General features: G+C 38.4%; 1 long non-coding RNA gene across 1 annotated transcript in view; it reads left to right on the forward strand.

Moving 5' to 3' along the window:
• Positions 1-24,004, forward strand: part of LOC129526330 (uncharacterized) — a 235,927-nt gene extending 211,923 nt beyond the window's left edge. Inside the window, exon 5 of the long non-coding RNA XR_010130499.1 lies at positions 22,024-24,004. This is a non-coding gene — a long non-coding RNA (uncharacterized lncRNA). The remainder of the gene's footprint in view (positions 1-22,023) is intronic.
• Positions 24,005-25,615: the final 1,611 nt, after the last annotated feature.

The following is a 25,615-nucleotide window of genomic DNA, read 5'->3' on the forward strand; positions in this document are numbered from 1 at the left end:
CAGACACCGTCATCTCTGTGCTCTTGCGGGGCCAGGAAGACTCCTCCCCGCCACAAAGCCCTGCAGGCTCAGAAGTGCCTGCTGCCGCTGCCTGGCTTTTCCCTGCTGTTGCTGTTGGTGCCTGCTCCAGTCTCAAAGGCGCCCCCAGGGCTGCATGCTCTATAGAGAGCCAGCGACTGCCAGGGTACAAGTGGGAGCCCCGCCCCTTCAGAGTTGGTGGGGCTGGCCCTTCCCTAGTGCAGCTTTAATCATCCTCCCAGGCCCAGGAAGCAGAGGAATAGTTTGTGAAAAAGCAAGAATGTCATAACTAGGTAGCTCAAGGTCGCTGCACCATTGGTGCGTAGGCAAGGGTGGGGAGTGGGGTGAGGAAAGAAACATGGAAAGGCAGAGGTCAGATTATATGGGAATTGATATGGGTTTTTTGTTTGTTTGTCCCACACTGTTGCCCAGGCTGGAGTGCAGTGGCGCCATTTCGGCTCAATGCAAACTCTGCCTCCTGGGTTCAAGTGGTTCTCCTGCCTCAGCCTCCCTGAGTAGCCAGTAGCTGGGATTATGGGCATGCACCACCATGCCCAGCTATTTTTTGTATTTTTCGTAGAGACGGAGTTTCACCTCGTTGGCCAGGCTGGTCTCGAACTCCTGACCTCGAGTGATCACCCACCTCAGCCTCCCAAAGTGTTAGAATTACAGCCATGAGCCACTGCACCTGGCCTAATATGTTATATAAGGATTATGGAGTCTATCCTAAAAAGGGTGAGGAACAACTGGAGTATTTCAGGTAGAGGGTAAAATGATGAGGTTGCAATTTAGGAAATGTAAGCAATCAGAATATCATGGCGGAGGTGAGGCAGCACTTGAAGTAGGGTGTGGGTGGGGAATCCATCATAATACTCCAAGTCTGAGACAACAGGAATGGAAGTGTGAGGAATAAAGAAAACAGCAGAGTGGTATTTTAAAGATTGAGAGACATGACTGTGTAGTCAGTTCACAATAAATGTGGCAAAACGGATCAGTGGGATAATTAGAATTATGAAATCATTCATGCACAACTGATTTTGTGACACCATGTGTATTTCCTTTTGATTCACTGATAGCCTGATTTGGAGCTGAACCTATTTGAGTTTTGTAGCTATAGTACATTGGTTTCTGTCTGTGTAGCTGCTTACATTATTTGGGTAATTTTTTAATCTTAGGATGTTGAAATGGAGGTCAAACTTTATTCTTTGTGGCATATGTCCTATGTGCAGGATTCTAATCTCTATCCCTAATCTTTACAATACCCTCTATAGTATATGCCAAGAAATGTAACCAGAGGTCTTTATGGTCTAGGAATTTCATTTTTTTATTATGTCATATGAGAACCTATAATTACAAAATATCTTTTATATCACTAACTTCTGAATTAAGTACTTAGTAAAAAGTTAAAATATAAGTTCCACTCACATAGAGCAAACATTCTCATGAATGGCACTTAAGATTTTATTTCTTATATTTGTTTCTAGCTTTTGAATTGTATCAATAGCCTTATGCTTGTTTAATAATATGCATACATAGCTGTATAATATAGAACAATTAGAATGGGCTTCAGGTTCTTGAAAGCACTTAGAGACACAGACAGCCACAGAATGAATCCATGGGCTGTTCTACTCTTCATTTTCCATCAAGCTTGTTGACCTTGGTCTTTTGACATAATGTATTGTGGCTAAGGTTTCAGACACTTGAACTTCTCTAATCATAAAATCGTGGAGATGGTTTAGTTCTCATCACTTTTATCTAAACATGATATAATACATGGGAAGGTTTTTTGATCTTTTTATCACTCCGTGTGTAGAAACAGCTAAGTGTTTGCAGACCACTGTCTTTTCTTTCTTAGGGTAGATGTTCAGCCTTCTCCGCTGTGCCAAGGACATGAATAGGTATATAGAGTCCTATGCACAAAGCTGCTTTCTTAACTTTAAATATTTTTCAATATCTATCTTCTTCATATTGCAAAAAAAAAAATCAAATGTGGTAGAAATTCCTGATTTCTCCAAACACTGACAATTTTATTAGACTTTTTACCACATCAGAATTGAAAAATGATACCTAAGAGAAAGGAAACAGCCATTCATTCATTGCTCACATCTTCATTGTGTGTTAACTCTGGACAGTGATGTTCTCAGCTTTGGGGAAATAAGGATAAAGTGTCACTTCTGCCTTTAAGGATTTTGATGTCTACTGGGAGAGAAAAACATTGCTTAACTGGAGCATAGTAAGTACTACAGAAGAGGTAGAAAAAAGGGAAAGTGGGAACAACGGTTAGGACTAAAATTAAAATGATGAGAACAAATTATATCAAGTTATAAGTTATGTGCATGTGATGACAGCGTAAATTATATTAGATAAGGGCTATAGAAACTATTATCATTTGATAATAAATGTAGATGTTGGCTCATTTCAGAAAGCCTTTGGGATATGATATACTGATACGTTAATACCAATAGTAATAAGAATAAAATTATTAATTGTGGGAAGCTATTATGGGCCAGGCACTTTTATGGATGTGTTACATGTGATCCAAGAAATAAAACCACATGTAGAGCATTGTGGCTCATGAAAAGGATGTGGAATCAGATGTCCTAGGTTCAAATCCCAGTTCTATCCAAATTGCCCATTTGGCCATATTCAAGTTACCTTTCTCCAAGGGTTTTTTTTTCCATGGAGAGAATGTCAATAACTTAATTCAAGGGTAATTATGAGAAAATGAGTTAATTGATTTAACACAGTGAATTAACATTAACAAGGTGTGTTATTATTATTATTATTATTATTATCATCATCATCATCATTATTATTACTTGAGACAGAGTCTTGATCTGTCACCCAGGCTGGAGTGCAGTGGTGTGATCTCAGCTCACTGCAACCTCTGCCTTCCGGGTTCAAGCGATTCTCCTGCCTCAGCCTCCCGAGTAGCTGGGATTATAGGCGCCCGCCACCATGCCTGGCTAATTTTTGTATTTTTAGTAGAGACAAGGTTTCACCATGTTGGGTTGGCCAGGCTGGTCTTGAACTCCTGACCTCAAGTAATCCACCCACTTCAGTCTCTCAAAGTGCTAGGATTACAGGCGTGAGCCACAGCGCCTGGCCTATTTTTTATTTTTATTTTTTGTTGTTGTTGTTGAGACCGAGTCTCGCTCTGTCGCCCACTGGCCTATTATTTTTTTTGACACTTGAAACATCTCTGATTTAGAGTTCATGTAACTTTCCAAATACCACAGGCATGGTTAGCCCAAAACAGGTTCAGCACACATTTGCGTTCTCCAAAGCCTGTGTTCTTTTAACCCTGTACTGTGTGTGTGTGTGTCTGTGTATATACTATTTTATATGTATAAAATATATTTATATATGTATATTTATATATATGAAATAGTATCTATATATTTATGATGTGTATCATATATACATCTTAAAAACTTCCAACCTCGACTACCATGATATTTAGAAATACCATGATATTTAGAATAAAATATTTAGAATAAAAGACTTCCTCTTTTTAGATTACAACTTTATTTGTCCGTGCTTCTAATATGACTAAGTTTAGCGTTAATTAAATGACATAATTTTATGTAGTATTAAAAGTTGGCATGTCTAAATTATTCCATTTGATATCAGATTAGAATTTGAAAACTTTATGCTACAATTTAGATGTATAAATATTGATCCACTCAGACATAAAAAAGTTCTCTTTATTACCAGCTGTGTGAGTGATGCTATCTTTAATTTTACTAGTTGTGGAACAGTTTGGAGAATGTGATATTATAGCTGAATAGTGAAACTAATATTTAAGTAATGCTGACACAGCAAAATCAAAACAAAACAAGTCTCTATGTTATTCTCTTTGCTGTCATCATTAAAATCAGTACATTAATAAGGGAGAACTTGGCAGCCGGGGCAGCAGGCAGGTTGGCAGCCACAAGGGGGTGTTCCTCATGCTGCAAAGTTTACAAATTTTTTTTCCAACTACATATGCCTCATTTTTCTTGGAATTCTGTTCTTTTACTTGAATATGCAATCTCATGGTACCAACCCAAAGCATCGAAACGCTAGCAATTTCTGATATACTTTGGGGAAGGGAATCACGTGTCTATTTCATCGCATGCCACCACAATATTCTTCCATGATGGAAGATGTTTTCAGACTTCCTTTTTCAATTTTTTTCTTTGTATTTTAATTTTCAGACATTCTTTTTTTATTTTCATCCGATAGCTCATGCATGGATACTCTGAGAGAGGATGCATGTAATTCAAAGATACACTAAAGTAATAAATACATTTCTGTGTGTCATTTTTCCATGTGGTAGTAGATGGAAACTTCTGTCTATATGGAGAGCTAAAGATCCTAGCTCACATCAAAATGTTATTTAGAAATGCACACCATGGCCTCCTTTTGCTTCTGTTTATCTTTCATATTACAAAGTAGAAGAAAGATGATAATTGGATAGTGCTATTTATGGCCACTGAATCCACATCATTTCTAGGAGCTAGGTCACCTAACATTTCGTCCTGATTTGTTTTCTCTTTTAAATTTCTTTGATTTCTGCTCTTAACTTTATTATTTTTCTCCTTCTGCTTGCCTCAGGTTTCTCTTGTTCTTCTTTTTCTAGGTCCTTGAAGTAGGAGGTTAGATTATGTATTTGAATTTTTCCTCTTTACTATTATAAACATTTAATTTCCTAAGGTTTTCTGTCAGCACTGCTTTAGGTGTGTCTTATAAATTTTGACATGTTGTGTCTTTATTTTTATTCAAGTATGTAAATAAATATATATATATATATTTAATTTTGCTTGAGGCTTCCTTTGTGACCCATGGATTATTAGATATATATATTTCCAAATGTCTGGAGGTTTTTCTGTTATCTTTCCATTATTGATTTCTAGTTTGATTCCACAGGGGCCATAGAACACAATCTGTATGATTTCAGTTCTTTTAAATTTGTTGAGGTTTGTTTAATGGCCCAGAAGATGGTCTCTCATGGGTTAAGGTTCTGTAAGTGTAAAAAATGTTTCTGATTGGAGTATTCTATAAATGTTGGTTAGACTCTGTTGGGTGATGTGTTTTGAGTTCTTATAGATCCTGGCTGCTTTTCTCTCCAGTTGTTTTATCATTATTGAGAGAGGGATGTTGAAGTTTTCAACTTTAATTGTGAGTTCGTCTATTTCTCCTTTTAGTTCTGTTTTTGCCTCACATATTTTGCAGCTGTGTTGTTTCATTTATACACATTTAGAATTCGTATGTTTTGGTGGATTTACCCTTTTATCATTATGTAATATTCTTGTATGTCTCTGGTAATTTTCTTTTCTCCACAGTCTACTTTACTTGATGTTAATATAGCTACTCTTAATTTCTTTAGATTAATGGTTGCATAATATATTTTCCCCATCTTTTTACTTTTAGGCTACTCCTATCATTATATTTGACCTTAGTTTCTTATACACAACGTATAGTTGGGTCATGTTTTCAAATTCACTATGTCAGTCTCTGTTACTGAATTGATGTGTTTGGACCATTTACATTTAATATGATTAATGATATGTTAAGGCTTAAGTCTGATATTTTATTTTTGTTTTCTGTTTGTTCTGTCTTGTTTTGACTTCTCTGTTTTCATACATTCCTGTGGGTCACTTGAACACGTTTTAGAGTAACATTTTGATTTGTCTGTAGTGTTTTTAAGTATCTCGTATAGCGATTTTAGTAGTTTTCCTAGCTATTACATTATATGTACATAATTTATTACAGCCTACTGGTCTTGATATTTTACCAGTTAAAGTGAAGTATAGAATCCTTGCTTCTCTTTACATTTCTTTACCTTCTCCCATTCATAATAAAATTGTTGTAAATATTTTGTCTCCACATATTTAGAACTACATTAGAGAATATTATATTTTTTAAACCCTCAAACATAATTTAGAAACTTAAGAGGAAAAGGAAAACGTATTTGCTTATACTTAAGTTTCCTTTGTTCTCTTCTCTTTTTCAAAGTTCCAAGATTCTTTCTGTTATGATTTCTTTTTAGAGAATTTTTATTAGCAACAATTTTTTTTTTAAGATAGATCTGTTGGCAGCAAATTCTATTACTTTTTCTTCCTCAGAAGATGTCTTGGTTTCTCGTTCATTACTGAAGGATATTTTTCACTGGATATAGATTCTTCACTTGACAGTTCTCTTTCAGCACTTGAAAAGTAGGTTACTTCCTTATGGCCTCCATGATTTCTAATGAAAAATATGCCGTCATGTAAATTATTTTTTTCAATATAGATAATTGCTTATTTCTATCTTGCTTTTTTCAAGACTTTTTCTTTGTCTTCAGTGTTCAGAAATTTGACTATGCTATGTCTTGGGGTGGACTTCTTCAGAGTTTTTCTGTTTGGATTTCTTTTAGATTCTTAAACATGTAGCTTTAGGTCTTTTGCCAAATTTGGGACATTTCAGCCATTATTTCTTTGAGTACTTGTGAGCTTCACTCTATTTCCCCTCTCCTTCCAAGGTCTCAATGGTAAGAATTTTAGGTCTCTTGTTATAGTCCTATAGGTCCCAGAGGCCTTGTTTATTATTTTTTTCCAGTTTGTTTACTCTCCATTCTTAATATTGGGTTATTTATGTTGTTCTGTTTTAGCTCACTAATTCTTCTTTTTGCCCCTTTAATTCTACTGTTGAACTCATACACTAAGTTTTTTAAAAAATTTTGTTTTTGTGTTTTTTCAGTTCTACAATTTCCATTTGGTTTTTTATGTCTTCTCTCTATTTATTTGCTGAGAGATTCTATTTTTCAGTTGTTCCATGTATGTTCAGAATAGCTCACTGAAGTATTTTTATTGTGGCTGCTTTAAAGTATTTATCAGATAATTGCAACATCTTTGTCATCCTTGTGTTAGCCTCCATTGATTGTCTTTTCCTTCGTTTAGATTTTTCTCATTCTTGCTGTGATGAGTGATTTTTTATATTGAAATGAGGACATTTTAGGTATTGTGTTATGAGACTCAGGGTCTTATTTAAACCTGTATCAGTTGGCTTCCTCTGACATCCTCTGACAGAAAAATGGGGAGTGAGTTGCCTCATTATCTCCAGTTAGGGGAAGAAATCCAATCCAGTCCCTTGGCATTCATTGATACCTGAAGTGGAGAGTTTCCTGTTACTGCTGGAAAGTGATGGGAGTTCTGGGTCCTCCAGCCCCTGGGCCCCTGTTTATTCCCCTGGAAAGGAGAGGAAGGAATACATCATGAGTGCTCCCTACATGGTCCCACTGACACCATGGAGAATGATCTTATGATCACTGAGTGATGGCGAAAGACCTAGTGCACTTATCTAGCACTAGGCCACCTGTGACACCAACATATCAAGGAGAAGGAGGGGCATCTCATTACTATTGGGTTGAGGTGGAAGTCCAGGTTTCCCACAAAGTCTCCACTGACCCTGTAGTGAGGCAGCCTCATTACCATGTGGCAAGGATGAACATCCCAGCTCCCTTCTCTGCCTTCTCTAACACCACCCCAATAGGGGCGTTGAGGTGTCTCCTTTCACCTTGGAGTAAGTGGAAGTCTAGGCTTCTCACTCTGTCTTTGCTGGCATGATGATGGGGCCACTGTCTTTTCTTTGGCTGGAGCAGAGACGTTATACTCTGAAAGTTGACTGTCTTGCTAAACTGCTCCTTTCTGGTTCTTTGGTTAAGGATAGCAGGCATTTTTATTGAGGGGTTGCTTTTATCTGCTCCTGTTGACATTTGGTCTTGTCAGCTTCTCCAGCTAAAACCCAAACTAAAACCCCCAGGAACTCACCATGATGTTGTTCCTTGTATCCTACCATCTCTAGCCAGTGAGCTTTCTCATTTGTCTTTTAGAGGCTTTTTATGTTTGTTTTATACACAACGTGCAGGATTTTAAATGGTACTTAGCAGAAGGAATGAGAAAAAGTACTTCTATTTCATCTCTTTGGAAGTGGAAGTCTAATATTAACGTCTTATTCAACCTTGCCAAGACTTAGTGAAATGCTTAAGAAAACTTTGTTCTAATTCTAATATGTATTATATCTTTTGTCATTATCCTGGTCCTATTAAATGTACATTCCATATTCCATCCAGTATACTATTATGATGATAGTAACAGTGATAGTAGTGGCTAACACCTATATGGTGTTATGTATAGAAATGTAGTCATTTAATATTCATGATGATCTAATAATTAGTTATCATTATTTCCTTAATGCAGATGAGGAACTAATGCACAGGGAGACTAAATAATTTCACCAAGTTCTTTCAGCTGAGCTTTGAGCTAAGGCAGATGTGGTCGCTCTCCTGAGTTTCAGAGAATTTAGTGAACATTTGAGAGAACTCTTACTTATTATTTTAATTTGCAATTTCTTCAAGTTCAAACTTGAAGCACAATCTTTACCACTAGCTATATTTCTAAAAGGGCTTTGATTTCTTCAAAATGCCTGCCACCAATGATGATTATCCAAACAGTGGTTTCATGAGGCTCATGGTGCCTGTTGGGAGACATTCCTCACTGGGAGTCTTGTGCTCATTTGTGTCTTATGATGTCCCCAAAATGCAAGTCCCTGACTGATCTTTACCTGGGCTCAGGATTGTGTTTGCAGCGAGAGCAACTTTGAGGCACGAGATACTATCTCCCTGCAGAAAAAAGAAGTCTGTCTTTTGCTAACTCTAAAAGCAGTGAATACCCCAAACTCAGGGTTTATCTTTTGTAAAGCCACCCATGGTCAGTGTAGATGTCTTTTGTCTGTTTAAGCTCCTGTGGGACTCGGGGCTTGGAAAATTGATGCAATTACACAGTCACTGACTACTCCTTTTGCTGGGAGTAATAAAATTTTTTGTCTCTAACCCAGGAGTCTCATACCTTCAGGGGTAACCATGAAATGGTGGCAGGCTAACTTTTTAACTTGCAGGTAGGGTAAAATATCTGATCCTTCACAGTTTTCACAGTGGTACAAGGTCCACTCTTGCTTTCTGAGGACTCCAGGAGCTCAGCCCACACTTAGATAAATGGGATTTATACATTGTTTCTTTAGGCAGGAAGAGTAAGTTAACATTTGAGTCCAGGCAGAAACAAATTTCTTTACCCTTCAGAAGCGTGAACTTTATGATTTTGCCTGTGTAACATTACTGGAAATTTTAGCAGCTTAAAATTTCACCAGTTCATCATTCCATGCCCACAGCAACATCGACTAAATTGACCATTTGGCAATTTGTTATCTTCTAATATTACCTCCTTCTAACCATACTGGGGATAATTCTAGCAGATACAGGCTAATGGTGTGTGTTTTTTTTTTTTTTTGGCCCAGTCAAAAAGTAAAGACAAATTGGAGAAATGGGATGAAAATTAGTATGTGTCCTTCTGGCACCCAGACACAGTAATAATAATTAAAAAAACAGGCCAGGGGTTTAAAGATTTCTAATTAAGGGTTTCCACCTCAGTTTCCTCCTGTTGCAGGACATTTGACATAATAGGCTGGCTCCTGAAGGCAGAGCCTTATGGAGAAAGGTGGGCTTCGTGTTTCAGTGTTTTACTTGCCTCTCCCTTCTGTTCTTTCATTTCCCAGGCCTTCCCATTGTGTAAACACGCTTGTTCATGCTGTTTTTCTTGCTTCCTTTTTTTTCCCCCATAGTTTGCTAAATATGCCTTTCAAGTATTCTCTTAAAAAAAAATCTGTTTTTTTTTTTTTTTTCCCCTCCAGATTTTGCCTTCGTTTGCTTCATTTTCTGGGCAGAAGGCCCAGTCTGGTTTATACTTATTGTGCATCTATATCTTCTTAAAGGGATTCCTTCCTTTATAATTATTATTCTCATTCATTTATTTTCTCATTAGAGAATTGAGTGATGTGGAAAGGTGACCTCCCGGCTGATCTTTCAAGAGAAATACTTCCTCCTGTGTCTTTAAAAATATTCTTCTATGATGTTGGAAGATGAGGCTTAATGCCTTCCTTACATGCTTTGCTGCTGAGTAGAATGACATTTGTTTTGACCAGTGCTCGCTTCATTTTCTTTCCTCTTATTGAATCAGATAGAAATCATGCACTTGTCTCTGTGTGTTTGTATGCCTGAGTGTAGTGGAGTTGCAAAGGCAAATGCTCTGTGTGTGTTTGTGTGTCTGTGGGTTTGTGTGCTGAGTGTGATGCAGCGTAGATGCATAGGCGAATGCTCTGCTGCACTTTGGCATGTTTATTTTGGAATGTCATTTCCAATCAAATCTAACATTTATAACTGGCCTCCCTTCATGGCTTTCTGGGCCACAGTTTAAATGCCCAAGAATAAACATGTCAGCTGTAAATGGAAGATTATGGCAGCAACCAAGACAGATTGCCATCTCATCAGCTGCTTAAAAATTAAAATTTCCTTCTGTGGCTAGACTTTCTTACAGCTATGTCTATGGGCTGTGAAGAAAGCAGATATTTAGTGGAGTGAATGGGGTATAGGATATAAGATGTTAAAATAACACAAAGTGCCTTGTCTTGTCAGTAAAAGACAACCATAGAGAATACCAAGCTGAGCCAGAATGCTTTTTAAGAAATTTCTCCCAAGCAACCAGAATCTAGTGATTCTAGGATCTAACAAGAATAAATTTTCTAGTGGGATATGTATTTTATAGGTATGGAAATGCAGAATTGCATATTCACGTGTAAGCCTGTAAGTTTTAAAGATGCAAAGAGAAGTGTAACAAGTTTTATTTTTCTATTTGAAAGCAGAGTATTTTTCACAGATGACTACACTCAGCTTGCTGACACATTCTCTGGATTTACCAAGTGAAATTGCACAGTGTCAGGAATGATTTGCCAATGTCTTCAGTAGGTATGAACTTAATACATCTTTCACATTTAAGAAGCCACCAGAAGCTGTCAACTGGCCAAATGAAGGGGTATCCCACTGAGCTGGGTTAACATCGTCAAATGAATGTGATGAAATGTTACTTCATTGATGATGGCATATTGTGATTCCATCAGGGCCTTCCCTTAGGAAACACTATGCACTATGGTACTTTTCTTGATTATTACAAAATATATGGATTCCTATCCTTTATTTTAGCAGGTTGGAGGAATCTGAAAAAAGATGTTTTGTGAACAATCCAAATGGATTCTTTACCATAAAACTCTGACTTTTATTGCTGTTATAACTTTGGACTTTCTCAGTAAAATTAAACAATCCTCTGGGTGCAGCAGTTTATTCCTTTAAAAATCAAGCTGTGGGCTGGATGCGGTGGCTCATGCCTATAATCCCAGCACTCTGGGAGGCTGAGGCGGGCGGATCACAAGGTCAGGAGATCGAGACCATCCTGGCTAACACGGTGAAACCCTGTCTCTACTAAAAAAATACAAAAAAAATTAGCCGGGCGTGGTGGTGGGCGCCTGTAGTCCCAGCTACTTGGGAGGCTGAGACAGGAGAATGGTGTGAACCTGGGAGGCAGAGCTTGCAGTGAGCCGAGATGACGCCACCACACTCCAGCCTGGGCAAGAGTACGAGACTCAATCTCCAAAAAAAAAAAAAAATCAACCTCTCGTGTTGTGGGTGGGGATGGTGGAAGGAGTGATGCATGATACGTTCATGGCTATTTCTTCATGCTCCCCTGCTTTCATCAGAGATATCAACAGATGAGCAGCTGTTGACCCAGAAAGGTGGATCAATGCTTACGGCCATACCCTGTATTAGTTTCCTTATCTTTGCAAGTTGGGTCCTACTGGGTTTCAAATCCAGCTGCCTTTAATAGACAGAACGCTTAGGGCCACACACGTGAAGGACTTACTAGGTATTGCTTAACTCTGTTTTTGTTCATGAACAGGCATCAAGGATGGAGATGCGCTAAGACTGATGATGTACACAGTACAAATAGTGCAAATAAGGATGAGAATACAAGCCCTGGTGATTAAAAAAGGTCAATAATGTTTTTCAAGGAGCACTTAGCTTTTTAAATGATTGTTTAAAAAAATGTTGCTTCCATGTATTAAGTCTGAATTGTCCTTAGATGAATGACAGGAAATTATGTCTGTCTTTTCTTTTAATATGTGTATGTTCATCCAAACACAATGAAGTAAAACACCGAAGCTTTATCTGTGTGATTCAAGTCCCCTAACTTATCTTTATCTGAATATTACAAGAGAAAAATCTTGGTAGATATAAATAAGAACTAAATTGTCTACAAAATTGATTTAATTCTCATTTTTTTTTTAATTTTGACATGACCTACAGGACATCACTTGTAACACAATAAAGAAAAAGATATTATTCTTTAATACAGATTACAAAGTTGACAGTGAAAATTGCATCATGATTGGTTGAAAGAGATATTGATAGGATTTAATAGTCCTCTACTTTAATTGCTACTGTTTCCAATTAGGCAGAGTTGGTGTTGCTCAGCCTGAAAATTCTGGACTCTGACTTCTTGAGCCTCTACAACTCTAAAATGTTCGTGTTCACTGCTGTGCTAACTTTACATTTAAGCATTAGTAATGATATTTTTAGATAATTTTAATGTTTTTTATAGTAGGTATGAATACACTAACCTTTTTCATCCCATGCTTACTGTAAAAATAAGATTAGCCAATGATTATCTCTTATATATATATATATATTTGACAATCCCCCGGTTATGGTAAATTTCACACATACTGACATTACTTTGAGAAAACTGATTTGTATCCTTACTCGCATCCCAGGAGAATGTTCTTATTATCTCAGTAACGTCCAGCAGATGATATCAAGATGTGGGTCAGCTGGTGAGCACATGTGGGATTATAAGAAAATCAGCCTGAAACAGCTCAAATTCACCAATAAGCCATCATCCCATGCATGGCATTTTATTTATTGAGAATCTTAATAAACATTTCCATCATAATTCTCTCCCAAGTAGCCTTGGCACAACTTGGATTTCTTCCTTCTTACGGTCTTTATAACTGTGCTTGCACAAACTCTGTTATAGCAATAGATGACTGAGGGAAGTTAGCTGGTTTGGTAGCTCTAAATACCATCCCCAGGACCTGGATTAATAACCAGCAGAACATTTATTGTTGAATAATGAATTCACTCCTTGTATAATGCTTTAATGTAAGAAATTTCTCCCTTGATTGGTTTGAGCCCTTTCTTAAACTCACATGTCATTAGCGAGCTAGGAAGTGTATTGTTGGACTACTGGTAATTCTTAGCAGTGTACAAAGACCACTATGTTCCGTATATTAGTATCTAACATTTATTGAGCACAAGCTTTATGTGCCAAGTGCATTGGCAGGTGCTCTCTATTTAAAGTGGAAAGTACAACGAGTACTTGTTCCTTCCCCTGAATGTAAAAGGAGTAGGTGGAACTCTTAGTATGGAAACTAGCAAATTTGAGTGTATCTGACATGGGGTGGGGGTGGGGGGGTGGTGCAGATCTTGGCTAATAGCAGGAAAAAAGTAGGTAAGTCATATATGCATACCTAAGACCAAGACTCATTCAGGGCATAAGAAATTGTGTGAAATTATTTGAAGTTATTGAGATAAGATTTTGTTTTTAACAAAGGCAGAACTTTTCTACATGCCGGCTTTGCAAACTATATCTTACGTATTTTCAGTCCGTGTGCCAAAACTGTACTAGTCTCTCCTCCATCAGAGACTAACAAAAAACATCATGAAGATCCACTTGCTGTTGTAGTGGCCTGAATGATGCAGGAGAAAGGGGGTTTCCGAGGGGGAGTATCACCAATCATAAAACCTGAACACATGTTATTGATTCTAGAGCCAAGATGTTGACACTGTCTGCACCCAGATCAAAATTAGGTAAAATAACATTAGATTTCTATAATTACAGAAAGTAGCATATAACTTGAGACAAAGTTTATAAAATACTGCATTACAGAACACTTAGTAATTAAATCTTCCATTGCTCCCTAGTTTAAACACAATGACTATTCATTACTGTGCTGTCCTCCCCAAAACTCCAGTGGAGCCTTCTATATAGCTCCTAGTCTTTCAGTCTCCCTAGAAAACCTTTTCTATTTTACATGAAAATTTTAGAGGTGTAGAGGCTACAGGAGTCAGAGTACAGACTTTTCAGGTTGAGTAACACCAACTCTGCCATATTGGTAACAGTATATAAAGTTATATACATAAAATATGAACAGAGATAAAGTTATATACGTAAACTATGAAACAATTCCTTGCCTTCCTTATTATTTGCCTGTCTGCTCAGCAAACCTCTGCTCTTTAGTCTCTGTTTCTGCCCAAGACCAGTCTCTCCTCAGGCCCTTGATCTCAGCTTCTTATGTTCCAACAGTGTATCTTAGATTTATTCCTTCTTTACTAAGTTCTTTTCCTCAACCTATACACATGCTCAAATAGCCTATCCTTACAGAAACTCTCTTGTGACCCTGAAATGCTCTCCTAATTACTATCCATTCTCTTTTCTTTCTCATCCAATGTCATTCATTAATGCAATAAAAGTTTGTTGAGCAGCTATTATGTGCCAGGTACAATGCTAAACTTCTTTAATTCTATAATCAGAACAACAGTTATTATTCTTCAGTCTCAAAAATATATATGTATTAGAAATATAAATTGGGAAAATATAGAAATGTATAAAAAATAAATAAAAATTATAAATAGTCCTACTCACATGCCCAACACTGGTAATATCAATATATAACCAACCACATATGTACTGCTGCCTATTGGTAATGATGTATTCTAGATACAGGTAGAGTAAAAATACAAAATATGCCTTACAATATAAATTATTTTAAGTTTGTAATTGTAATTATTTTAAGTATTTTAATGAGATGTTTCTCACCCTCTTGAATAGTCTTGGAATGCAAAGTTTGTGCTAGTTAATGGTCCTGGATTGCAGACCCAACTTCTCATTGTATCCTTACATGACAGAGAGGCCTGTCCCTTCTGTAAGGACACTCAGCCTATTCCTGAGGGCTCCATGCTTACATTCTAATTATCTCCCAAAGGCCCCCACCTCCTAATGCTATCACATTGGGCATCAGGATTTCACATATGAATTTTATGGGAACACAAGCATTCAGCCCATTGCAATGCTCTTTTTCCCTTCTGTAAAGTTGTTTCTGGGGTGTGGCTGTCCTTCCAGGACACCTTCATCACAGTAGGGCCGTGCGACTAGTGCTCATTAAGAGTGGTGTGTGTAGCTTATGGGCCAAAATAGTGAAGAAGTAGGTATTTTCCAAGCTCTATGACTTCTTTCATCTGTTCACTGGGTCACAATGGCCAAGGTCACCTTGGAAGCCATGTGTTGAGGATTGGCAGAGCCCCTATCAAAGTAGGGTCATGAATGACCCCACAGAGTAGAATACGGTTCCACACCCCCACCCCCTGACTGCCCGCTAGATTTACAGGGTGAGAAACAAAATTTCATGGGATTAAGCTACTGAAATATGGAGTTTCTCTGTTATATTGATTAGTGTTACTTAAATATAGAAACTAGTATCTTAAAGTGAGTGCTAGTATAGTAAATATCCTAAAACATGTGACATTGCTTCTAGATGCCAGGCAGGGAACAGTAAAAAACCTTGTGCTGAAGCATGGGAAGACAGAGGTCCAGGGTATGGGGTAACGAAACATTTGGTTAAACTGTCTCCAAAAATAAGTTTAAAGGTAATCAATTTGCCTGTAGCCGTAAATGCAGAAAGTGAAAATAGAATATTTGTAGGATGTGTTGGTTGAATGCAGGCTATATTAGTTTCTTAGGGCTGCCACAAACTGGGCCCTTGAAACAACAGAAATTCATTCCCTCATAGTTCTGAAGCCTAGAAGTCCAAAATCAAGTGGTTGGCAGGGCCATTCTCCTTGAAACCTCTGGGAAATAATCCCTCTGTGCCTCTTAGCTGCTGGTGGTGGCGGTTGACGCGTCTTCACACTCCTTGGCTTGTAGCTGCGTCATTTTAATTTCTGCCTGTATCTTCACCTATCTTCACATGTCTATTGCAGTGTGTGTGTGTGTGTGTGTGTGCGTGTGTGTGTGTCGAAATCTCTCTCTCCTTACAAAGATACCAATCCTTGGAGGTAGGGCCCACCCTGATCCAGTATGACCTTATCTTAACTTGATTATATCTGCAAAGATCCTAATTCCAAGTAAGGTCACACTCACAGGTATCAAGGATTAGGTCTTCAATACAGCTTTTCCAAATTCAATTCAATTGTGGAATTCAAGTTGAATTCTGCAATTCAACCCACAAAATGGACATTGGAAAATTACATGGCCTCAGGCAAAATTTTTCTGTTTGTAGGCAAAAATTGAGAAGGAATAGAAATAATACACGTTTGGAGTTGGTTGGAAAAGCAGAATGCTGCTGCATTCGGTCTCGTGGGGAGCCAGACTGAGCAGGGAATCTTAACACATTGAACATGGGGCTTCCAAGTCTACTAGGGTGTGGGGAATAGATCCTGTATGTAGGAATGAGGATGCACATGGATACATTTTGACCAGAGAAGAGGACTGTGGCAGAGAAGGCTAGCTATGCACAGAGATCCTGTTCCCCTTCCGTACTAGAAAATGATTGCTGGGAGTAACTGCCTATTTAAGGACTGCATTTTTTACTTCCCCTTGCATCCGGAGGGGATAGAAGGAATGTATTTTACTTCCACCTGGTTAAGAAGTGCATATGCCTTCTCCTTTCTCTCTTCCTCCATCTTCTGACTAGATATATTCAAGATGACTTTGGGCTCTGCATGTTTAATAGGGCGGGACTTGTGTCAGACTGGATCCCTTAACAGCTGGATGGAGAAATAAAGGTATATTTTGTTAAGCCACTGAGAATTTAGGGCTTATCTGCTATGGCAATATAAAGTTTTACCTTTACCAACATATAAAGTGTTCCTTAATTTATTTGAAATGTCTTCTATGGTTAGGCATTTTAGATGTTTTTAGGTTTCTACTGTTACAACAATATTAACCTATGAAGTTTTGGATTCATCCCTGCTTATTTCTTTTCTTTCTTTCTTTCTTTTTTTTTTTTTCTTGAGATGGAGTCTCACTCTGTCACCCAGACTGGAGTACAGTGGCGCGATCTCAGCTCACTGCAACCTCCATCTCCTGGGTTCAAGCAATTCTTCTGCCTCAGCTTCCTGAGTAGTTTGGATTACAAGCATGTGCCACCACGTCTGGCTAATTTTTTATATTTTTAGTAGAGATGGGATTTCACCATGTTGGTCAGGCTGGTCTCGAACTCTTTTTTTTTTTTTTTTTTTTTTGAGATGGAGTCTTGCTCTTTGGCCCAGGCTGGAGTGCAGTGGTGCGATCTTGGCTCACTGCAAGCTCCACCTCTCAGGTTCATGCCATTCTCCTGCCTCAGCCTCCCGAGTAGCTGGGACTACAGGCGCCCACCACCGCGCCCAGCTAATTTTTTGTATTTTTAGTAGAGACGGGGTTTCAGCGTGTTAGCCAGGATGGTCTCGATCGCCTGACCTCGTGATCCGCCCGCCTCGGCCTCCCAAAGTGCTGGGATTACAAGCATGAGCCAAGCCACTGTGCCCGACCTCATCCCTGCTTATTTCTTTGGAATACATTCCTAGTGTGAAATGTGGGGGTTATGAGAGGCTGTCAATATTCATTGCCTTTCAGAAAGATTATTTCAGTTTGTAATTATTTCTACCAGAATTGGATGGTAGTACCGTGTTTTTACACCATTGCCAACATACTTTGCAAAAATTTACCAAATTGACAGGAGAAATAAAAATCTTATCTTGACTAAGCTTGAAGTGTAGCCTGTACAGGTTGCCATCATTTCATCACCTTTTAGTCACTTCTAAACCTATTACGATTTATCTTCCACACCATTAAGCAAATGAAAATGCACTTGTTAATGGTCTCTAATGACTTCTGAATTATCAGATCACATGGACGTATTTAATTCCTTGTCTTATTTTATCTCTTTGTATCAGTTTAACAATGGAACAAAAGTCTTTTCTTTCTTATTTTCTTATTTCTTCACTTCTGCTTTTGTCTTTTCTTTAATATTATTATGATGACAACTCTGTCTTTGTGACCATTCCTTCTAAGTTCCCTTTCTGGATCCTCTTTCTTTGCCTGGTCCTACATATTGGAGCTCCTTAGTGTTCTGTCCTTGTCCTCATATTTTCTGTCTCTGTCCCTGCTCCCAAACCTACCTCTCGTGTGCTAATGGCTTTCTTATCTGTGTGGTTAGCTTGGCCTCTCACAGACCCTGTGTCAAGTGCCTACGGGACATCCTCCACCTGACCATCCCATAGAGACTTCAAACTAAACAGAACTGAATTCATTATCGCCTCCTCCCTCAAACCTATCCTTTCATCTTTACTTCCTACATAGGTTGGTAACTCCGCTCTTTAACTCTTTACTCACTCCCCTAGGCTGTTGGAGTCAATCGGTCTTTTTGAGTGTTCATATTCAGGTTCTCTTGAATGTGCACTGGACCAGGTGACTTGCTTCTAACAAATAGAGTAAATAAAAGTGGTGGGATGTCACCTCTGGGATTAGCGTATAGAAGACTGTGACTTCCATCTTGCTGGTATACTCTTCTTCACTCTACCCCGAGCTTGCTGTAATGGACAGGGCCAGATGGTATGGCGCTAAGCCAGCAAGGGGCTGAAGCCCTCAGTCCAACAGTCTTTGAGGGCCAGGATTCTGCCTGCAACCACCGAGAGAGCTGCGAAGCTGATTCCAGCTCACTTGAGCCCCAAGATGACTATGGTCTTAAATGTCACCTGGATCACAGCCTTGTCAGAAACCCTGAAGCAGAAGACCCAGCTAAGTTGTGCCCAGATTTCTGACCCACAGGAGTATTAAACAATAAATATGTGTTATTTTAGGGCATAAGTTTCGGAGTACTGATTTGTTACACAGCAAATAAACAATACAGGGAATAAGACAATGGCAAAATATTATGCAAAAATTTATGAATTTTTACCTTCGAAATGTGTGAATATTAATGAAGGAAATTCTTAGTGATAATATTTGAATACCTCTTCATATAAAATATATCAAAATAGCATATTTTAACTTTTATCAGCATTTGATGTACCAACAATATTTTTCTTCAATATGTTCATTCATTCTTGGTATGGTGAACTATTTGAAAATTATAAATGCATATTTAAATGGCTAAGAAATTACATAAATTTTGATTAATTATAAAGTAATGAGAATATGTGGCTAAATTAAACCTCAGTTATTTGGCAGGAAGCTATAGCTGATCAAAGCAGTGTCCCTTGAACTTACCTTGATTAGCATTTCCTGTGTAACAAAAATGCCCCAGATTCCTTGAGAATACTCACAGTGTTGGTTCATTCAGTGAAAATTTGTGTTATAATTTTGCATACACAACTACATGGTAAGTGGCTGTAGTTCCCAGTACATTGGCTTAATTGGGTGTATGCGACTTAATTTAAGTAGCTGTCTTGTTTAATTCATTATCTTAATACTTTCACCCTCCCCCTCTATATTTCAAATTACCTCCAGGATGAAATAGAATGCTGTAGTTCTAAGGATAGAAAAACATTACTTCTGAGCAATATTTCAGTCACAGGTCAGTAATCTTGATAGCTGGTGTTACATCTGCCTCATCTAGCAGGGTGGATATAGATGTTCTTATAGCTCAGTGAGAATCACCAAGGTACTAAATACATGCATAGGACAAAGACAGGCATCATTAGCAAGGGCAAGTATTGCAACATATTTTATTGTGTGCTATGGCTGCATGATGAAGTTTGCTGCCCCGACAGCCATAAATCACATTCACAGATTAAACTCATTTTCTGTGGCCTAAAGGAGCTTTTCTAGATTCAGTCATTAAATTTTTAGTTTAACCATTTTCATATGTGGAAAATATGATGTTTTTTACAGAGATGTAATGGTTATCCCTACTCTGGAGAAATTTACTGCATTATATTGCTGAGGCTTAATAGAGATTTAGGTTTCATGTTGGGAATATACTGAAGATAAAATTTAATGGTGCATTCAACCACTAAGGTGGATTGTCGTCATAAGTCATACAAAAAAGCTGTAAGTGATGAGACTTGCTATCTTCCCACTGAAAGAAAAATATGAAAAACCAAATTGAAAATAATGCCTTATACCGTAAATTTTTATTTCCATGTACTTTTGCCTGTCACCAAGTATCACAGATCATTTCATTCTTTGATGTGTTGACTGTAAGTCTACATTGAACACTAAAAATAACATCAAATAGTGTCTTATTAACCTAATTTAAAACAATGATTTTTCCCTCTTTGTATTTTACAACACAAAAAATAAGCAAAATAAGCAGATGGATTTAGATGATTGAGTGGTTTTTTCCCCTGGGATTTCACCCTCAAAATGAATCCCCAGATATTCTGTATGTCCCCATAAAAATGTATATTTTTCTCCTTTTTTTTTTTGAGATGGAGTCTCACGCTGCTGCCCAGGCTGGAGTGCAGTGTCACGATCTCACTCACTGCAACTTCTGCCTCCAGGATTCAAGCTATTCTCTTGCCTCGGCCGCCCAAGTAGCTGGGATTACAGGCGTGTGCCACCATGCCTGGCTAATTTTTGTATAGTTCGTAGAGACGTGGTTTCACCATGTTGGCCAGGCTAGTCTCGAACTCCTGACCTCAGGTTATCAGCCCACCTTGGCCTCCCAAAGTGCTAGGCTTATAGGCGTGAGCCACCACGCCCAGCCTTTTTTCTCCTCAATTTGGGTATCACATGAATTAGCTTTTCTGTAAAGTACCTTTTGCTCTGTCCTTTCTGTGTATTTCCTCCATCAAAAATTTCAGAGCCGTGTTTTATTCCTTCAAGTGTCTTCCAGGCAATTGTTTAGAGCAGCGCTACTTTTAAACAGAACCTTGTTTGATAATGAAAATATTCTATATCTTTGTGTCTACTGCAGTGTACATGCAGTCCTAAGTGCCTGTTAGTCACTTGAAATGTGTCTAGTGCAATGGAGGAACTAATTTTTAAATTTCATCACATTTTAATTAGTTAAAATTTGAATTAGTCACATGTGGCTACTATATTGAACAGTTCAGTCTAGATAACAAAGTGATAATGCATGCTTTATTTTAAATGTATTGTTCTTTTCAGTTAGATTTCACGATGTTCTCTTGGTGTTTAATCTTATGTTGCTTTATTTCATTTTATTGAGTGTTTATTATGTGCCAGGTACAGTGCAATATTCATCAACATGGATGCTTATCTATTTCTATTGTTTTTATTTATTTCTGAACTGCAATTGGCCACTAAGCCTCATAGGAAACTATCTTTGACCCCAGAGTGACCTGAAGATGCAGCGTCTTGGAACTTTCACCTGGAACACCAGGATTCTCTCAGCCACATGCCTTCAGTAGCTAGGCTGTCTTGCTGTGATCTGCCTCTGTCACCATCCAGTGGGGACAGGTCCTAGGTGCAGAGCCAAGAGAACGATACATGTGATTTGATGTAAAATATGTTAATCAAAGGCCTTCTGTCTCCCTTTTTTGTCTTTTTCCAAAATTCTCTCTGAGATTTTCCATTAAAGGAGTAAAAATTTCTTCAGATGGAAAAAGAGCCTCATATTGTAATGTCTATGGGATTTTCATAGACTCTGAAAACCAAACTCCAAATTCCTAAATACCTAGACACTGTTGAAAGCACTTTACTTGAGCGCATTCAGGTATTATAATAACAATTATGTAAATTTTTCAGAACACTTCTGCCTGGTTGGATTAAGATCAAATTTATTAAAATATGTCTGAACCAATTAAGTAAATTGTGATATAATGTAAAGTACAAAACACCCACCAATGATAATAATTTCTATCAACATTTCACATCTGCAGTTAACTTGAAGCAGATGCTCTAAGACACGGCCCATTGTTTTATATTTGCATGTGACAACATGTTTTGATGTTTTCTTTTTAATTGTAACATCATGTCATGCAGCTTTTTAAAAAAGTACATGTGTGGTAAGTGTGAAAGCCTGAGCTAAAATTTCATTTCGAAAACTCTTTGTAGCATTTCCAATGATCCTGTCTTTTTTCCATGTACTCCACAGGATTCAACAGAGTTGGATTGCTGAGAATAAAATTATGGATTTCTCCATAATGGACACACGCACTTTTTGTTTGTGCTGTTTCCTTTAGAATGGACGATGAGTCAAAATTGTTCGTTTATGCTTTTTCACAGAAGGATCTTCTGTGTCTAGGAGGTGGCCTGCAGCAATCTGACATTCAGTGGCCCTCCTGTGATTAATAAGTGAACGGATGAGCTGTTCTGATAAGAACTGGGGAACTTTTGCCATTCAAAAGCAAATAGAAGAACTGGGAGATTCCTCAACTTAGCTTTTCTTTTTTTGGTTCTAAAGTGACTGCGAATGGAGGTAGAAGAGAAGAAAAGCTTTCAAAAACATCTTCCACTAAGAAAAATATGTATCTTCATGAAGACCTATCTGAGTAAAATTACTAAAACATAATGGCTTTCTTGAGATAGAATGGAATGAAAGGCATATTAGGGAGTATGAAAGTATGAAGATTTTATTAACATACTTCTAGAAGTTTATTAAATATCTGCACAGGAACTGTAATTTGAGATCAGTGGTGGAAAGAGAATAAAGGAATCGCGTGGACATCAGCTCTGAGGCCTGTGGCCCCACTTGCTTCTGGGCTTTCTATAGACATTTGCTGGTGACCTGCCCAGGCAGGCTAGAGTACCCTTTCTCATTGCACCCTGTGTTCCCATCCTCCTTTCCTTCCTTCCTTCCTTCCTTTCTTCCTCCATCCCTTATGAAACCCTCGTTGTGCAGTTACTTATTAGGTGCTGTGTGAGCGTCTGAAGTCTCCCCTCACCCACTTTTCCATTTGGGCCACTTGGCCAGTGATTGCATCAGTACCAGGGTTCTAGGAGCCATGCAGGGATCCCCAGTGGGTAGAGCTGGCCGTAGCATTTGGAAGGGAAGAGAGAGAACTGGAGACAATGCCTAGGCACAAAAGCAGAGTCCAGACCCAGGCATCAAGTGCAAATCCAAAGGCTCTGGATGAGTCAGTTCCCAGCAAAGGGACACAAGTAGGCACAGAAGGAAGGACAGCAGAAAACACTGGTCCAGAGAGGGCCTGCAGAGCCAGAAGCGATGACGCATCCAAGGTTGTGTTTGACTTCTGCACTGTCTCTGCAACCTGTAAGCACATCTGAGCCAGTTCAGAAAGTAGGAAAACCAAAGTGTATCAGAAATGGCCTCTTATCATCAAGGAGATTTTGGTCTAGATTGCTTATTGCTCAGGAGAAATCACCACTTTTTAAAAAGATATGCTGAGATAGGGTTTAGTTGGGATAGAAAAGGTTATTAAACTACGGGACACCCTTCCTTTACAGAGTGTAAGCACTACTACCCCTTTTGTTTGTCTGTTTTTCTTATTTTTCTCACAGGTGCAGTTCCTGCATTAGTATTGATAAATGTGTGGCTGCTCCACTTGGAGTGTTTTCAAAGCATAAATCACAGCATTGATGGTGCTGTGGTTTGGCTTTTCCAGCCCTCTTAACAACGGTCTGATGGACTTGGCGAGAGTCTAGCCACATGTTCTGGCCTCTGTCACTCTCACGGCTGAAACGCATGCACACCCACAGATGGGGGCCCCGTGGTAGAGATGTGCCTCTACTTGTCAAATAGACTGATTCCAAATTCGGAAATATGCCTCAGGAATCTAGAAAGATAGAAAAGGAGTCTTCGTCACTGTAGGGTCTCATTCACAATATGGAGGAGAGATGGAGGGGAGTTTTTGGTATAAATTTTGCCTCATAAAAATTCTCCACGTTGTTTTTGTACTGTATGAGGGTAGCGAGAAATTAGTTGACGGTTAACAATCAAGCTGGAGAAGAATATCCTCAATTTTTCACATGGAAAATGAAAAACTACAACTCCTTCCAAGTATATATATGTTTCTTTTCTGAAGATAGACGTGTGTGTGTTTGTGTGTATCATATAACATTTATTTTTTGATTTCTTTGTTATCAACAGTAAAAATACAGAAAATGATGCCAAAGAGAATTCCTGATTTTTCTTTCCTTGTTTTCCATTAAAGTGTATTACAAATAATGTCTTCAAACACAATAGCATGCATGGTGGCTTAAATTGGGTTCTTCCTGGGCCACTCTGTTTAGGATCTAGGTTTTTAACATTGTTCTTCTAAGTGCATCCATGTTTCCTGAGATCCACAAAGCTTGATCTCATCCGTGGAACCACCTGGCCTAGAACCAGCTGCGGCTCTTACTGTGGTCTCCAGACGGGCAGCCTCTGCATCACTGGGAGCTCCTTTGAAAGGCAGGTTCTTGGGCTTCACCCAAGTCCCACTCAATCAGAAACTCCAGGGGCGGGCCTAGGCATCTGTGTTTTAACAGGGTGAGGCCGATGCTGGTGCAGGCTTTACTGCTTCCAATAGTTGTGCAAACTTGAACTAGATGATTAACTTCCTTAAATCTCAGTTTCTTTACTTGTAAAATGAAGCTAGTATTATTTACTCATTGGACTATTAGGAACACCAAGTTTATAATACATTGTCTAACACGCTGTATGTATCACTTAATAAGTGTTTTCTTCCTCTTCCCCATCCAGAGCACTTTCTACCCTCTTCCCCCTCACCTGCCTCTAGACCAATAATATATCAATTCTGTTTTTATAAGGAATTAGTCAACATAAAAACTTCAATGTAGATCTTGCATCATTTTGGTGCAATGCACTTGGAGGCTATTTCTGTTAGTACACCTTTAAAACAAAATGCTGAACAACTGCTGTGTTGTTTTCTAGGTTAAAAACAATCCCCCCCAAAGAAGTAGAGGTCTCAACTTTTACATCTTGATTTTACTGCAAAGAATATAGAAGCTTTAAAAGACAGGGTCTCTCTCTGTCTCTAGGAACTTTTGTGCTTCCCTCATCTCCTAGAAGAACCAGGAGTAACTCCTTCATTGGAGATCGTCTTTCACTTGGAGTTTAAAGCATTTTGCTTATGTGACACCCTTTTTTGAAATGGCCTTTTTGATTTGGAGAGGGAGAGGGTATCTTAATGAATTCTAGACTGCTTTCTGCACAATCCATCTCTGAAAGCTGAGGAAGATGGATCCTGTTTTGTCATCTAGCTTCTTGCTACTCAGTACATGTTCCATAAGGACCAACAACAGTGGTCACACCTGGGAGCTGGTGAGAAATGAGGAATCTCAGACCCCTCCCTAGGCCTACAAAACCAGAATCTGCATTTTAATAAGATCTTCAAATAATTTATACTCATATTACTGATTTGACACTGGATGAGTTCATTGTATCTATTTAGGCAAATAGATATGAAAAATTAAAGGGAACTTTTCTGGCTGTTTGAAAACACCTTTTCAATGAAAATTTTAAACTGCTTCCTGTGGCTCACAATGGACCCCAAATTAGAACTAAATTCTGCCTAAGTGCTTTTCTTTAAACTGTATCACCTAAGGGATATAAAGAGGCAAGAGTTTAGAACTCAATAAATCTAGAAGACATAACTCTAAATAAGAGCGTGACGCAGGAAGTCAGTTGGTTGGTGGTGTCCCTGCATCACTTTCTTGGAGACCGTCTTGCCCATCCTGTAACCACACACTCTTCCTTCTTATGCTTTGCACTTCTCCAATTC

Source organism: Gorilla gorilla, chromosome 14, assembly GCF_029281585.2.
Source record: "Gorilla gorilla gorilla isolate KB3781 chromosome 14, NHGRI_mGorGor1-v2.1_pri, whole genome shotgun sequence".
NCBI classification, from domain to species: Eukaryota; Metazoa; Chordata; class Mammalia; order Primates; family Hominidae; genus Gorilla; species Gorilla gorilla.